This window comes from Diadema setosum, chromosome 6, assembly GCF_964275005.1.
Source record: "Diadema setosum chromosome 6, eeDiaSeto1, whole genome shotgun sequence".
Classification (NCBI taxonomy): domain Eukaryota; kingdom Metazoa; phylum Echinodermata; class Echinoidea; order Diadematoida; family Diadematidae; genus Diadema; species Diadema setosum.
Window position 1 is genome coordinate 32,543,501 of NC_092690.1, and position 14,467 is coordinate 32,557,967.

Below are 14,467 nucleotides of genomic sequence, written 5' to 3' on the forward strand. Positions count from 1 at the left end.
AGTTACAAACTTTGATCATTCATGTATAAAGAGATATGGTCCAGTGAGCACATTTATGGTCATTATCAGTCCTTTCAGTGATCACTGAAATGCTTCGTTGAATATGGTTTCACTCAATGCTTTGATAGGTGACACAATATGATGGAATTTGATGTAGGATTCTTAATATTTCAATTGGCATTTTTCATTGTAAAAAGAATATTTAAATGAACTAATTTCTAGTGAAAGTTGCCACCATAGAGTTTGTACAGAGGTTTAGCCATGATATTAATAATTCAAAGTTTAAGTCATGTCAAAATGAATATAACCCAATGAAATGCTAAGAGTTATGTATAGAATGGCAAGATACTATTTAAAATTCCATAAAAACAAAAGAAATTAATCGTTATCATCAGACCATAACACGTCATGCTTCAGTGATCACAGAAAGGTCTGAAATGACCATAATGTACTCATTTGACCTTATCTCTTCATGCATGAACGATCAAAGTTTCTAACTATATGCAAATCAAAGATTATTGATCAGGTAGGCATTTGTCATAAACTATATATCTGTTCACCATATGATTTAGTTATTGTAATGTTATTCATTTTGCCATAGTGTCCATAATGCAAGGGGGTTTAATAATTCTGCTGCCAACTGAATAAAGTGAATGCTTGTTATTAATTTCCCCTCTCATTCATTACTAAAATTACCTCATACTCTTAAAATTTGCTAATAGGGGCTCATTACATAGTGATTCAAACTTTGAAAACTGGCAATTACAACTTGTTGTTCACATAATATATCTTACAAAATTGATATTCATTAATGAACATTTTGTTGTTATTGCTTGTTTTAATAAAGATGTACACTCATCTCAAATATTTTCTAACTATCACATTTGTGCATCCGATGTTTCTGTTTGTATGATATTTAACTGTTCTTATATTTGCACACCCAAAGGCCTGAAGAGAGCTGAACCTCACCAAGCCCATGGGACTGACAACTGCAGCTGAACTTCACCCAGGTCAGACTCAGACTGCAATTGGACTACGAACTGTATAGCAGCATCTTATCTACGACAGAACACAGGTATGCATTTCTCAAATTAAACTTGAAAGTATAAAGATTTTACAAAATAAACAACTTGAATAACAGTTGAAAAAAGGCAACCTCTGTTGATGACATATCAGTTACAGGTAATTCGGTCTTTCTTATTTTAGGAATTATTGTAGACTTGGTGGACAAACAATGTCACCTCTATATGTGAACTGTTCCACACGAGAAATGAAGAAATTAGTGCATTCATACACACCAGTTGGGAGTTGATTTAATGTTTATGTCTATATCAGCCACAATTGGGAATTCAGTACGGCTCACAAGAGTTGATTAATGCACTAACATAGCAATGCAGCTGACTTGTTGCATAACCCATTGAATCATCTTTCTGTTTATTTTGGAACTCCCAGCTTGCCTGACATAAGTTGCAATCCTTTCTAAAAAAGTCAAATAAGTCTACTGACATGAATGAATGACATTATGTCAGATGAGTGTTAAAGTCACAATCACATTTTCATTTTGAGTCTGTGTCACACCTTTTTTGTTCATCAGGAAGAATCCGATACACTAATTCTTATGTATGACAACCCAGACGATTTTCTTTGTTTTTTTTTTTCCTTGATGCTGTTAAACTGTTGCTAATATACTGTATATGAAATTGCTGACAAGCAGCTCTGTGTAATGATATGTGTGGTAGTCGTGTGTGTATTCATTCAACTGTACACCCACATGTTACCACTCTGTATAATGTCAGGGAGAGTGGATGTGATTTGCATGTCACAAAATTTCAGTATGTAACCAGTATTGTTTATTTTTCCATATTCTATTTCTTTTGTCCTTTCTTTCTTTTTTCTTTCATATAGATTCTCAAGGCATGGAGCTTGGCAAAGGTGATGCAGACAGGTTGAATATAACATATGTTGGTTTTGACCGCTGTGGATTCAATCCTTCAAAAATTAATGGTATACAATGTATACATTTTTTTTTTTTGGGGGGGGGGTGGCTGCATTAGATGTGAGGATCTGACATGTACCTGCAGCACTGTAATGAAAGTCATGAATGCAAATGTCATGGTGATTTTGTAATAGATCCTTATGACAAAAGCTTCTTGCACAACAAAAATTCCTACAATGGAGTGCGAAGATTATGTCTCTCAGGACATCATTTGGAAAATAAGAATAGGTCTATTGTCGCTAGACCTACACACATGATAGATTTTCAAATTTTATGCACTTGCTGCAAATGAAATGAGTAATGTTACAGAACCTAACAACATCTTGGTTGTTTTCTGTCTGCTTTTCTATTTTGTGTTCACATAATTGGCATGTTCAATTTCAACTTTATCTGATAATCCCTTCATTATTGTTGCTCTAGAGTTTTATATCCTGGTTTTTGTCCCATTTATTGCACAGAACATAGCTAGGTAAGATAGACCGCATGCTTCAGAACCTATTTGCTAGCTATGCTTTTGCAGAGTGTGTGCCTTCTTTCTAATATTCAAATACATAGGAGAGTCCATCTGAATTCAGTTGTACATCATTTTAAAACTGAGAGTGTGCTCTTTCAGAAACAAGATTGGCCCTTTTTTTTTTTTTTTTGCAAGATACTAAGAAACCACCATTGAAGTGCTACAGAACATTAATTCAAAGAAGAATTCAATGTTTATTTGACGAAAATTAGTTTTGAAATGATTGAGATATCCAAAAGCAGAGTAAAACAAAGCGATTCTAGTAAAAGGCTGGTTCCACCTCTTATTAGGATTCCTTTATTTTGGATATCTCAAACATTTCAAAACCAATTTTCATCAAATAAACATTGAATTCTTCTTTGAATTAATAGTCTTTCATATTTCATAAGAGGTTTCTTATTATATCACCCCCCTCCAAAAAAAGAGAAGAAATGTTAACAATCTGAAACCAGGTCTCAACCAAAACTTTACCAGCCCTTTAACCAGAAATCCATGTTTGGTGACTTTCTGTTGATATTGTGATACAGAGTCACAATTGCAGTGTTAGATATGAAGCTACAATCAGACTATTGCAGTCTGACTGCTGAACTTCACTGAGTTTTGTCATAGACGAGTCCATAGGTGATGGCATAAGTGCTTTGCCAGGTACATGTATTAACCAAACCAGAAATGAGAAAAATCCCCCTTCAAAAGAAAAAGCAAAAACATTACAATACAAAACAGAACAGAACAATTAAGCGTGCAAACGATTCAATGAAAAGCAAATGGGTGAATTGAAGCACTCTGAAAAAAAGAAAGATTTATAGGCCTTGTAAAGTGTAAGAAAGCATTTTAAAATGGATAAATGCAAATTCTGTATCAGTCAGCACATAACAGTCTGATTTCTGATCTTTGATGATTAAAAGCTATTGTGCAGTAGACAAGGTCATTATTATTGGTATTAATATCATAATTAATATTCTGATATAGGGAACCTTAGAGTGCAAAGAAGGTGGATTGCAACATGTATTATTTTATGCTTACAAAATATTTGCAATGATAGCATTGTGTGAAGTTCAGCTGCTTTCATAATTTGATTAATAAACCATGAAAATAATACAAATGATTATGAAAGATCTGTCGATGTATAAGTGATCCAAACATAAATACATCAGTGAACATTGCAGTGCATTGTTTTTATGCCTCCGCCACGAAGTGGTGCCGGAGGCATTATGTTTTCGGGTTGTCCGTCCGTCTGTCCTTTTGTCCGTCCGTCCGTCCTTCCGTCTGTCCGTCCGTAATGAATTTTGTGGCAAACGAAACTAAAAAACATTTTGAGGTATCCTAATGAAACTTGGCATGTATGTGTATTAGGGGGTGAAGTTGTGCCTATCAACTTTTGGGTGCACATGCTCAAGGTCAAAGGTCAAAAGGTCAAGGTCAAATACATAAATTTAACTATTTCCACCATATCTCTGCAATGCCTGAAGATATTTTCTTGAAACTTAGTGTATTCATGTATTACCCAATTAAGATTCTCTGGTGAAAGTCTGTGGTCATGAGGTCAAAGGTCAAAGGTCAAAAGGTCAATTAAAAATATTAAAACTTCACTTTTTTCTCTGTACCTTGGAAATTGTTTGAGGTATCTTCATGGAACATACATGTACTGACTGGCAGTGGTTATCTAGACAATTTTGTGTTCATGGGATCAAAGGTCAGGAGTCAAAGGTCAAGGGCAACACTTTAAAATTTTACTATTTCCCTCGTGTTTATGCAATGCCAGCAGGATTATTTTTTTTTTTTAGACTTAGTGTATGCATGTATAACCTAACAGAGATTCTCTGGAAAGTTTTTTTTTTTTTTTTTTACCTCAAAGGTCAAAAGGTCAAAGATCAAGTGAAAGTGCTGAACTAAGTTTTTCCTCCATGTCTCGGAAGTGGCTCAAGTTATTTTTAAACTTTCTACATATTTATGCATGTTCTGCCTGACAGTGATTATCTTATGAATTTTAGGGTCAAAGGCCAGATGAAAATGGTAACAATTTACTATTCAATACAGAAATTGAACTTTTTCTCCATACCTTGGAAATTACTCAATGCATAAACGTATGAATTTGTCAAGGTCATGTTAAAGTCCTTAAATCCCAAATACATGCTCTCCTATTCATCCAATTAAACCTAGGTCAAGGAAGGTGAACATTCAACACATTTGTGACAAACTTGTCATTTTAATATCTAGCCATTTTTGTGAAAATGTAATCACACATTGTCCACATGCACTATCTAGACCTGTTAGGAGAATCATGCATCATGGCGGAGGCATACCAGTCGCCATAGCGACATTTCTAGTTGCTATTATTTCCAGGCATGTGACGGCAATATTTATGTAACCCAGTTAGAAATTATGTCTATGCGGGCAATTATTATTTGATTAGAAAGATAAAATCAAGCATAGCTTATAATGTAGAATTCAAGTAGAATGTAATACCAGAAAATACTGTGAGTGATAATACTTTCACAAGGACTCTTACCAGTATCACCAATGTGGTTGTGATAATTGTGCTGTGATTATGGTGACATGGAATAATGAAATAATGTTTTCAAGATCAGATTTTCTAATGAATCAGGCAACCAGAATGAAATATATGAAATAGTTTGTGCAGTTACATAATCTGTCACATGACATGTAGTTAAATTGTGAGGAATTGATATTAATGAGTATGAAATTGATAGCAGTGAATGAATTGAATACAGTGTAATTGAATCATTGTCGGCCTACACTGCCTCTTTCAATGAAATGTTTTCCCATTGTGGCAATTGATGAGTGAAATCAAATCCAAGTACGAAACAAAGAATACCTGCTGAAATTAGAAGTATCATTATGATTTTTACTCCCACCTCCAACTGAGGGAGTTTGTTCAACCAGCGCTAACTTTATATGGTTTTATTAAAAAAAAGAAAAAAGCTGTACCATGGCAATGCATTGTTCAGCATTGAATAAAGTGTTTTGTTAATTCAAAAAATCTGTTTGTCACATGTGTCATTTATGTATTGCAAGTCAAGTGCTCAAAAACTGAGTAAATTAAATGAATAAACTGGAAAGTCCTATGATTTTCACAAATGATGTTACCATGGCAACACACTGTTCAGTATTAACGAAAGATGAATATACACAAGTACACATGTTTCAAATTTCAAGTCAAATGCTCAAAAGCTTAGGAAGTTAGCTGAATCCACAATATTTTTGAATGATTTTCATTCAAAATAATCTGTTACCATGGCAACACATTGTGTGAAAAAGAACAAAGAAGAAATTTGCACATCAGTCTATGTACTTTAGCAGTCTCATGTGCCAGATTTCAAGTAAAATGCTCAAATATTAAAGGAGAAAACTGAATCTACACCTTTTTTTATTATATTCCTTGAAAATGCTGTTACCATAGCAACACAATGTTCTATATCTGTGAAAGATGAAGTTTGCACAACTATACATATCATGGTGGTCACATGTACCAAATTTCAAGCAAAATGCTCAAAAGCTGAGAGATAGCGGAATCCACAATATTTTTGTATGATTTTCATTCAAAGTCTGCTGTTACCATGGCAACGCATTGTTCAACAATGGCGAAAGATGAAAGATATTTTGTACGCACTATGCCGGTCACATGTGTGCCAAATTTCATGTCATATGCACAAAGATTGACGAATTTAGCGAATTCACAATTTTTGTATGCTTTTAAGTGAAAAAATGTTGTTACCATGGCAACAGATTGTTCAACATCAACCAAAGATTAGTTTGCACATCTACATACTGTAATGGTCATGTGCCAAATTTCTGGTCAAATGTTAAAAGAATTTTAAGGAAGTTAGGTCAATTCACATATTTCTTTGTGTGATTGGTATAGAAAAACTTGTTGCCATGGCAACAGATTTTTTCACACCACACATGAAAAAAGTGTTTTGCACAACTACCTATTACATTTATTCTATGCATGATTCTATGCAGAATTTCAACTGCATTGCTTTAAAACTGAGGGCAGTAGTTCAATCCACAACAATTTGTATGTTTTTGTGAAAATTTGCCATTGCCATTCATGACAACGTATTATGCGATATCAACGAAAAAGATATCTTGCATATCTACCTTTGACAGTGGTCACACATGCCAAATTTAGGGTCAATTACTCCAAAATGAGAAAAAAGTTTGATACAATGGCTCTCTCAAAAAGCTATCACATAAATCTAGGAGTGCTCCTGACCACTCCTAGATTTATGTGATAGCTTTGCCAAGTTAGGAGAGACTTTATGTGCTAGCTTTGTTCATGAAATGGTTTCTAGAAAAAGTCTCTCCTAAGTCTGAGTTTATGTGATAGCTTTATGCGATAGCTTTTTCATGAAACGGTTTTTAGCAAAGTCTCTCCTAAGTATGACTTAGGAGAGAGAAAGTCTCTCCTAAGACTTTCATGAAACGGACCCCAGGAGTTATACGGCTCACGAGACCGACACTACGCACAAAAGGCTCATGAGACCGACAGTAAGCAAACAAAGCCCACGAGACCGACACTACACTTAAAAGGTCCACGAGACCGACGCTACGCATACAAGGCTCACGAGACCGACATTACCCAAAAGAGGTTCACGAGACCGACACTAAGCAAAGAAGGCCCACGAGACCGACAGGATGAACAGCGCCACCTATAGACCAATAAATTGTATAGGGTGTCCTGATAATAGCATAGGAAGCTATGAGAGATGGAAAAGAAGAGTTGCCCCCCCCCCCCCCCCCGAAATGATCAGGATCTTTAATTGTGTTTGCATGGGTGTTTGTTTGTGGGGAAAAAATGAACAAAGTACAGTAAAAGTGTGTAACAGATCTTTCCACAGTAAACCTGCGAGGATGTTGAATTAGTATTAATTAGAAATAAAAAAAAAAAATAACGTAATCGTCTATCAAAGTAGCGTAAGGGATTCGCAAAAAATTAGATGCATCCATGGAAACACCTATTGTATTTGACGAAAAAAAAAAGTACTTTTGGAGGAGAATAACGCAAGCCACAAATTAAGGTGAATCCCTGCGATATAAAACGTTTTAATCAGTAGCATTACATTATAGTTACAGAAAAAATTACAAATAGATCTCACTGCAAAACGTCCAAGCAGGAGGGTAGAATATCTAAAATAGAATAAGTAACTAGTGAATCGGGAAAGAGAAGAGGTAAAAATTATATCCTGTCCATCTTCTAGCTAAAAACTGGGAAAGCCTATTAAAATAGCACGATGGCATTATCAAAGCTCTAAAATTAATCCATACATCGTTCTTGCCCTCTTTTTAATTCATTTGTAGGTTTTTTTTTGTGTGTCTCTTTTTTTTTGGGGGGGGGGGGATGAAGAATACTAATTCTTCTATCTTTTTTTTTTTGGGGGGGGGGGGGGCGGAGGCATGAAGAATACAATTCTATTTTCTACTTGATAACAATGTCGCTCCCTGACACACTTGCCCCCCTCCAAGTAAGTAGAAATAAATGTTTGATGTCGTTCATAATTATGTAGATGGTCACCATATTTCAATTGATAACGTGACGAAATTACAACCGCCAGTATGTTATTTTTCCGTTTATGGAACACCCTGTACAGGTGATTGACATGTAGATGGCGCTGTTTATCCTGTCGGTCTCGTGGGCCTTCTTTGCCTACTGTCGGTCTCGTGGGCTTTCTTTGCTTAGTGTCGGTCTCGTGAGCCTTTTTAACTTAGTGTCGGTCTCGTGGGCCTTTTTTGCTTACTGTCGGTCTCGTGGGCTTTCTTTGCTTAGTGTCGGTCTCGTGAGCTTTTGTTGCTTAGTGTCGGTCTCGTGGGCTATGTTTGCTTAGTGTCGGTCTCATGAGCCTTTTGTGCGTAGTGTCGAACTCATGGGCTGTATGACTCCTGAGCCGTATAACTCGTGGGCTGTATGACTCATGGACCTAATATTGATGTCGGTCTCGTGGACCGTATGACTCGTGGGTGTCGGTCTCGTGGGATGCCCCCATTGAATCCGGGCAAACATTTTTTTTTTTTTTCAGAGTGAATGTATGCATTTGAACGGTCCATTCTTTTGAAAGGACAAAGCGTTCCATACTTGAATAAATGCGTACAATTATTCCATTTTGCCACAGCTGCGTGCTTCAGAAAACATCGATGAGGGAACCATGCAGAAATTCACGAAGATGCATTTGATGTTAGAGGAAGCTATCAAATCTTTATAAAAAGAATTGTGAAAAATGCAAAGCTCTGATAGAGGAAAAATCTCTGGATATATTAACAAGTAATAATGCACATTTTATTTTCATTTATTTATTATTATTATTTTTTTACAGCTCATATCACTTATTTCCCTTTGCCCAAGCACAGAGCAGTAAATGTATCTGCCCATGATTATACTGACGGGAAAGCCGTGGTGTTTTTAGTTTGTTGTTGGTGATGTTGCTTCTTTATTTTGTTGTTATGCATTAACCAGTATACTTTTAATGTCTATGCATAATATGTGTCTTCTTCGATTGGGAGTGCATTAGTGTCTTCAGACATGTCTTCAGACAAGGACTAATGGTAAACGACAACAGAAATACATCGTTTTCCAGTATATTTTTGAAAGTTTTCTCCGTGGAGGTATACAGTGCCTTCAATGGATTCCAAACATACAATGAATACTTTTTTTATTTCCTTTTTTTTTGTAAGCAGAGCATAGGAGATATCTGAAGAAAACTACTCAGTGCTTCCATATTATATGGCGGTATCACTGAAACTGCTCATTAAATTTATGCCAATTAAACGAACTTAAGCAAACGGATAAGTAATCCCCAATTCAAGATCAAATAAAGGAACCGATCTTTTAGTTCATCTTGATCCACACAGCTATTTCAGGTTTCTTAGATAGTTATCTGATGAGAATATAAAACAATTATGACACGAACAAGAATCATTTTCTTAATGAAATGGAGGCATGATTATTTCATGTAGTGCACTAGCCCCCCCCCCCCCTCCTTTTAATATAACGAACATTTTCAAATCGAAACGCTAGTTACAACAAAACAGGAACTCTTAAAAAAATTATCAATATACATCTATTTACATTACTGTTCAGCTGGTACCAGGGACTACTTCATAAGTGGAAGAGTCGTATTAACAGAAAATAGAAACCGTATAGAAAATACTGACACATGAAGTACTCCTAAATGAAAACAGGTAAAAAGGGTGATCGTCATGCTTTAATTTCTTTCGTTTCTCCGTTTTCCTGTCCAACACTTCATTTCTTTTGTAACCTGTTTTGCACTCTGCCAGTTTTGTTGATCAATATCGTGAGCCAAACATACTCTGATATTTGATCTCCTTTGAGGAAGTAAAATCGTTCTCTTCAATCTCCTCCGATTTTGCAATCCTGTCCCTGCAATGGAGAGGAAAGAAAAGGGACATGAATCTTAATTTTCTCCTCTTTTTTTCAAACTAATTGTACTGAATTTGAATTAAGAGCTGATACTAGGAATAGTACTGAATACTCACATTTTCTCCATTATCGATTACCACCTGTCCAGCCCTCATGTACTGAGCTTGAACCTATCAATACTCCCTGTCATTTACTGATAAGCACTGGTGCTTGCCGTTTTCTCCTTTTCTTAAGTGTATTTTGTTTGTTTTTGTTTTTTTAGTTTTTACACATGTCTTCTCTCATTTACCTTATATTCGCCTCTTTCCTTTAGTCGATCTTAGTATAGCTAACGCTCCAAACATTGTCTTAAGCACGTTACAAATGCAATGCCTTACGGTTATTGTTTTTATCATTATAGGTATTATCATTTCAACAAATTGTAAATCGACTCCAATTGTAAAACAGCAAGCCTATAGTAGAGGGTTTGTGAACGAATCATAATACAAGTTACGTGTACTCTATGGTGTCGTTTTTCCACGCCTCGACTGTTTAATGACTGTTGAATGGTTGGTTCTGTAAAAAGGTTCCTGCAGTTTCCACAATCAAAATTGAGGATGGCCCTATACTACTTTTGTATCTTACTGTCATTGCGTAGTAATAGCTGGTTATGTGGGGAACAGATATCATAAAAACAAAGCGTTTTGACAGGTGATACCCGTCAATGCAATTTGAATGTTGGATTCATTCCTATTTACGTTTTCTATATAAAATGTATATGAGATGTTGCCATATAGAAAAAGAGGTGATAGCCAGCTATGATGCACAGTAGAACATTGTAAAAGTCAGCAAACCATAAAACATTGGAAAACTTAAGAAGCATTTTAAAATACGTTAGTTCCTTTCTTAAGATGAACGATTTGATAGTCTATCAGCAGATATATATATATATATATATATACGTATGTATACATATTTATGTATAATGTGTGTGTTGGGTGTATATTCGTCGGGAGTTGTTGACGATAATGTATGTATATATGTGACCCTGCACCACAAAACAAACAAAAAGTCGCCGGACAGGGATTTTTAGTTAAGGACAGATTCTAAAAGAGCAGACTCTAAGCTTTAAAATGATGTATAACTCAATTCAAATGGACTCTCCTAACCTATCTAGATACAAGTGTATTGGAAAGAAAGCGCTCACTCTGGAAAAGTGCAAACCGAGAAAAGAGGCTCTGAAGTGCAGGGTCCATCTGTCGTTCAAGCGTTTAATCTTTACCAAACCGTTCTAGCTGTGCGATGAATGGGACAAAAACAGGATGTAAACCACTGGAGCAACAACAATTAAGGGATAGTCAGATTAAATTGGAATTGAGCACGCTCTATTAACACATTCTGACCATGACTAGTGCCAACTTCCAGAGCAGTAGCATTATTCATTCAAAAGTTATCAGACTTGAAAGTGAAGAGCGTGCAAAGGGTTATCAAGAAATGAAAAGGGACCTCTAAGACACAACTGATCTCACTATACTCTAAAAAAGGGGTTGTAGAAAAACGACTGGAAATGCACTTTCCCACCCATTTTCTGATCCCAAACTTAGGAATAATGTAGAAGAAGGATAGATCTTTAAGAAAATATGAAAAACTGAATATTGACTTGGTTGACCTGTTGTACCTTTTTTTTTTAGTCTTCATGTGAAATCAAGGGGTGCGACTTTTTGTTGTTTTGTGATGCACGGTCATATATACAGTGCGTATCAAAAAAAAAAGGTAATCCAACTTTGGAGGGCTACTATTTTATGATTGTTGGCTATGGAGATTGCAATGTTGGTTGAGAGGAAAGGGGAACTCTTCCTCTTTCCATTGATACCTATTTATGTCGACAAATGTCATGCATGACTGAGCATATGAACATTAAAGACAACAATGACAAATTGCACGTTTTACAAGTTTGCATGTTTCTGTGAAGGAACAATGCATACAAGTATCTCACCATCAGGCCAGCCTGCATGACTGCAGGTTCGTGTTTACGGTTTCTTCTAACCATTTGGTTCATAGCCTTCAACACGGCCACGTTGTTGAAAACTTGGTCCTTCCCATAAAGGCTAAACCATTATCCATTTTTCTCTCTTCACATTTAAGACATGGTTTGTCGCTGCGAGATATGTGTTGAATATGAACAGAGAAAATGGATTGTGTGGGTTGGCCTCTGTGGGAATGATTTTAGTTATCCAACAGGTGGTCATCTGAAAGGTTATGAATCAAAAAAGGTTAAGAAAAAACCCTAAACACAAACCCTAAACACAAATCTGCATTGGTATAGGCTGGGCTCTTTGGCCACTTTCATTGACAGATCTCATCCATGCTGAGGGCTCGACACTAACGGTGGCTCGGTGGACCGGGGCCACCAAAAACGCACGTCGGGCCACCAAAAAAAGTCGGATGTTTGCCTTTACTTTTGGAAATGGACAGCGGTAACAGTCGACTCCGTATAAGATGCTAAAATAAATGTCAGATGTTGTTTTTATTTTTGGAAATGAATAACGGTAATATTCGACTTCGTACGGTACTAAAATAAATGTCGGATGTTTGCTTATACCAAGGATGCTTATACTTTTTGATTGGAATAACGGTAAGATTCAGCTCCGTACGGTGCTAAAATTAATGTCAGAAATTCGATTTTGCGTTCGGAAATGAATAACAGTAATATTCGACTCCGTACGGTGATTAAATAAACATCGCATGTTTGCTTTGACGTTCGGAAATGACTACTTATGATATACAACTCCGTACGATGATAAAATAAATGCCGGGTATTTGCTTATGCGTTCGAAAGTAAATAGCAATAACATTCAGCTCTGAAAGATGTTAATATAAGTGTCGGAAATTTGCTTTGACGTTCGGAAATGAATAACAATGATATTGAACTCCGTACGATGATAAAATAAATGCCGGATGTTTTCTTTCAAGCTCTGGATTTGTGGAAAGATAGTAATGTACGTTCATCACTTTTTTTTTTCATGATTCATTTAAGAATTTCGGGAGTCTGACAGCCATCGGATCTCGTTACGATGTTTTTGTATTGTTTACAGACAAGTATGGCAAACATGAGAGCAAGGCTTCATAGAAGATGAATTACCCTGGTGGCAATCATTGAACGACAATTTAAATTCAATGGGCAATCGTCGGGACCACTCGCGATGTTAGAAAAAATAAACACCTCAGCATCGAGCAATTTCTATTATTGAATGAGCAATCGTCGGGACGATGTGCGACGTTTCAAACTCATACCAAACGGTGATTTAAGTTCAATGGGCAAGCCTAGGGACGATGCGCGACGCTTTAACAATACGCGGGGGGGGGGCAGTATTGGAGCATTGTACTAAACATGGTGAATGTATGCTTTGCGTTAATCCAGTTTCCGAACACAAAAGCTATACTCTTGATAGCTTAGTCAGGGGAGCACAATTGACTGAAAAAAAAAAATCATATCAATGACATACTTCAACAGACTAAATAGAGAAATCACAGGCCTGCTTCTTAAAGAGTTAGTATTGATATTATACGCTCGATTTATTTAGTGCTCCACTGTGAATCGAGCGTAAAATACAGTTTTGGTTATTGCTGAAAGCAAAACAGAAGAACACTTCGAATCGCAGCGTTAATGATTATATCATTATGTTTTACTTTAATGTAGCTTGTAGATACATGCATAGTACTTCCCGTGTCCGAGGCACTCGGATAGAGGTCATGAACTTCATGTCCAGTTTTATCATTTTTAGTATGTCAGTGTAGTTCATTCTTTTAATGCTAGATTTCATCAGCCCCCCCCCCATGCTGAGTCTGATATATCAATACCCACCTTCACATGTGCAAAATAGCGCGTTATTGAACATGCTGCAATACTCGAGTTTTTTTTTTTCCAACTTCTCAGACAAAAGAGCGTACACGCGAGGATTGTACACTTTTTGGTTCAGACGCTCCAGCCACCCTCGGAAAGTTGAGTTTTTTTTTTTTTTTTTTTTTTTTTTTTTTTTTTTTTGCAACCGTTCACACGTACAGAAAATAACCCGCTAATTGCCAATCGATGAAACTATTGTTCTTGTGCCTCACAGTGGTGTGGAGAGCACGCTGTTGTTAATGATAGGAATAAAAGAACTCAATCAAGTTTCTAAACCCGACCGTTCAAGTACTGCCGGGGCAAATACCGCGCTCATTCAGAAATATCAGCAAGATTTCTGAGGTTATGCACCGCGCTACTGGTTCGCACTAATTAGGTGATCCGAGTATCCTCTCGGATCACCTTCTGTTTCTGTACGGATTCTTTCTTCTTCTTTTTCTTTATTTCTCCCCAAAAGTTGTGCAGAGGTTAGCTCAGAAAGTCCTGTTCCTATCAATTTCAAAATTATACCATGTATGTATCATGTCCCAAAGACGACAGCGCAAGTAAAATCAAAGTGATCAGTCGACCGTGACGTCACTATGACGTCATTATATGAAAACACATTTTCATTCATATCTCATTATTGGAATGGAATTGTTCAATGAAATTTACGTCACATATATTTTAAGTCAAGCG